This window comes from Alosa pseudoharengus, unplaced genomic scaffold (assembly GCF_046254945.1).
Source record: "Alosa pseudoharengus isolate Yale_2024_CS ecotype anadromous, Long Island Sound unplaced genomic scaffold, YU_APseudo_1.1 YU_APseudo_1.1_scf_20, whole genome shotgun sequence".
NCBI classification, from domain to species: Eukaryota; Metazoa; Chordata; class Actinopteri; order Clupeiformes; family Clupeidae; genus Alosa; species Alosa pseudoharengus.
In genome coordinates, this window is record NW_027468664.1 from 18,147,891 (window position 1) to 18,151,855 (window position 3,965).

Sequence of the window (3,965 nt, forward strand, 5' to 3'; positions counted from 1 at the left end):
TTTGGGGGGGTTTAGAGGATCAGGAAATCCTTCAAAGCATTCATATACAGAATTGTCTGTGGTAGCTAGTTGGAAACGGACAGCTGCCTCCTGTAGCCATTGTGCGACATGATGTACCATTGAATGTCCCTTTTACATACCAAAAGCATAACCCAACGACACTCTGGACAATGACTTTTGTAATGTTCCTTTTTTTCCCAACAGCATTTAACTCTTGCTGGACGTCGGACATCTCTGTCTGAGAGATGAAAACGGTGTTAGTAAAAAATCAGTTTCATGTGACACGCGCCTCAGACGCTAGGCGTTGGAGCCCTGTCATGTCAGAGAAAGAGAATATTTTAAGAAGCCAGTCAATTCTTCTGATGTAACAAAGACTAGTGCCTGATATACACCTTTATTAAAAGATTAGTATGATCTTCGAAATATGCCTTTTGTCGTTTCTTCTTTTAAATGTATCTATTTATCTATCTTCTATCTATCTATCTATCTATCTTTTGATCTATCTATCAATAAGGAAATCATGTTTTGAAATGCAGTGGAACTAGGTTTGAGTCTTTTGTCTCTCTTTGCAGTTTCATCAGTTTTGTGATTGTTTGTTTGTTCACTGGCATCAGTGCAGCTGGCACTAATTGCGCACGTATTTGACAGGGGTTACCATGACAGCCATGCTTATCAGAGAAAACCATCGTTATTCTTGGAGCTCTCCTTCCAAGTGGAAAGTGCACAACTTCAAGGCGAGCCATAGCCAGTTCCAAGGTGCTTAAAATAAGCCCACTGTGTCGATGCAAATATCCATTTATTAGCATGAAAGAACTCCAAATGGCTTATCATGTAGATTGCTCTGGGTGAAACGTTCCTCCCAGCCCTCTTTATTCCCTCAACAGCCCTTTTCTTCTTTTGGTTTCTCAGATCGTCACAGGCTGGATTGAGAAGTGCAAGATCGATACTGGGTGCTCTGACAACCTTTCAGGGCGAGATAGGAGTGGATCAGATTTACAAGGCAGACAGGCTTTTTGCCCGACAGATTTAATTAACTCACTTTCAAGTTTCAACGTGTAACCATCTTCACCTTTTAATAACCCAGGTCTGGTTTGGGAATGTCTGGAGTGGTGGAGTGGAGAGCCAATTGGGAATAAGAATAAAATGGATTTGGGGGAGAGTAGAGACCTTTTGATTACACCCCATATATATTTAGAGAAATTCAGATAGGTCATCTACAAGACTACAAGAGCAGGAAAAAATCTCAGGGAAAAAAAAGAATGAAATTATGACATGAATGAATTTTGTGAATTTCATGCTGGCCCTTGACAATGCTCTGTCCTTGTTGCACCCCTGACGGGAGACAGCTTTCAGTGAAATCACACTCTGTATTTGACATTCTCCAGTCTGAGTACTCCAAACCCAGGCTCAGGCAGAATGATATCATCTTCTGCTGGAGCAGAGCAGACATAACAGTCCCAGCAGACAGATGATACGTCAGAGACACAAAGAAAGGGAGAAAAAAAAACAAATGGAGATTAAATTTGTCTAATGTCTCCCTCAATCATATCAAGCGGAGATGGAGGAGATGGGTGGAGAAACATTTTCATGCAGCCGCCCGGTAATCTGGATGAGAAATGGCTTGTTTGGACAAACCGGATTAAGGTAGAGCTGGATTAACGAGCACTGTGTGTGTGTGTGTGTGTGTGTGCGTGTGTGTGTGTGTGTGTGAGAGAGAGAGAGATGGTAGGGGGATGTTTTATTTGGGCTGGCTGGATCTATGCTGTTAGGGTCGATACATACAACAGTGTTTTGGTCTATTTGTAACAAGAAGTTTAAAATGTCTGGTAGGTGCAGGTGCCAAGGCAAACATCTCAAGGGACCACTTGCACTCTCACGAGCTGCACTAAGAAGACAAGACGAGGGCGACTGGCACAGACTCCTGTCCTCCTCTCTGGCATCTTGAGCTTGAGTAGACTACTAGCAAATGTGTATTATTTTCTGGTTTTAATTCTCATTGGGGAAATTGAAATGATAAGATATGGATCCAAATTATGTGCCCTCACCTGCACAACATAAAACTGACATGATAGAAGTGTGTGAATGAAAGTTTGATGAAAGACTGCTGAAACTTGTTCTATTCTGCTTTTTCTCACAGTTAAATGTGTTTATGCAGTTATTCCATCTGAAAAACGTACAGTCATACGATAGCACACTGTAAAGTCCATCAAAAGACATCAAAATCCATTTTTGCAAATGTGCATTTGTGCAGGTGTCCTGTTACAAGTAATCAACTGGACTCCACCTATTCACCTATGAATAGCCAATCAATCAATCAATCAATCAATCAATCAATCAATCAATCAATCTACCATCTATCTATCTATCTATCTATCTATCTATCTATCTATCTATCTATCCCTCCATCCATCAGTACAGCTCTGTACAGCCTATCAGATCTGAATAGATCTTACAGATGTATAACTGAGCTACTTAACAACACACAGAACTACAGCTGGTAGTCTGTGATGGGAGCGTCTGATGTTTGTCCCCCGATGCCAGTCATGTCTGGTAAAGATGTAATGTGATCTCTCAATATGGCTGCTCATAATTGAAAGCAAACAAGGAGGGAATTGGATTTGGATCTAACAAACAGAGCATTAGTCGAATAAATCCCATGAAATCTTAAATCTGCCATTGCTGGAAAAAAAATGTTGGTGTGTTGACTTGTTGAGTTTAAGCAGGGTGGTTGATAACATCTGAAATAAAAAGAAGTCATGTAAAATCATGCCAGATATTTCAATATATGTGACAATAGCATCTTGTGTTGCATGATAACCTTTTGAGATATCATGCAATTTCATTAAATGACATGACACGTTTTCACAGTTTTACAGTTAGATCAATGTAACAGGTGTACTATCATTTACTAACAGTTAGGTCCGGTCGAGCTATTTATTCATTTTTGATTGGACGAGAGGCATTCTGTCATCATGAGTGGCGATACTTACATGATGAAATGTAACCATAAAAATAAGGGACATTACAAGACTACAGTATGAGCACGGCTGATGGCAGCCTCTTTCATCTCGATTATTTCTTCTCATCCTTAGACGTCTGTGGCTGAAGAGGCAGAGGTCATGGTTGTGTTATTAACCCCCCCCCCACACACACACACACCCACACTCACACTCGTTCCCCTCACATCCACAACTTCACATCAAGGTCAAGTGCTCTGGATCAGAGAGGCATCTGGCACAAAAGGACAAGAACAACATCGCTCTGCTTTGCACGATTCAATCACCTTTTAACTCCATCCCACCTTATGAGCGTGCATTTCTGATTGATTAATATTCATGGGTAGGATGGCCAAAGCCTCGCACACAAAAAGCCCACTGGCCTTATTTTTCACCTTGGAGCAGCGTCTGACGTCAATGTGGACCCTGTGGTCGGCTCAATTATTGCGGGATAAAGAAAGCGGCACAAATCCTTCAGTGGAACCTCTTTGTGTCAGTTACAGTCATACAAATACCTCCCAGTATTCTGCATCCCTCCCATTTTTACATCTTAGAAGTGTTTGTTGTGTGTGTGTGTCTGTATGTATACGCATATCCTATAGGCCTACACACTGGTGATGTGTATTCTTACAGTATTTGTGTGTATTTGTGTATCTTGTAAACATATATGTGAGCACACGTGCGGTTGTGCTGTTTCTTGCACATCTGTTTCTCTTTCCAACCGTTGTCATCCTGTACTGTAGGTGTCCATCCATTTGGTCATTTGTGTGCGTGCCTGTGTGTGTGCGGGAACACACTGTGTGTGTGGGTGTGTGCGTGCGTGCATGCACACGCTGTGTGTGTGTGTGTGTCCTGCTGTGACCCAGGTAAGCCTGTGATTAGAGTGTGTGACTATCAGCTGTGATTGACACTGGGGGTTAAAATACATTCTGTGGAACAGGAGAAAGACAGACAGAAGACCACGGACAG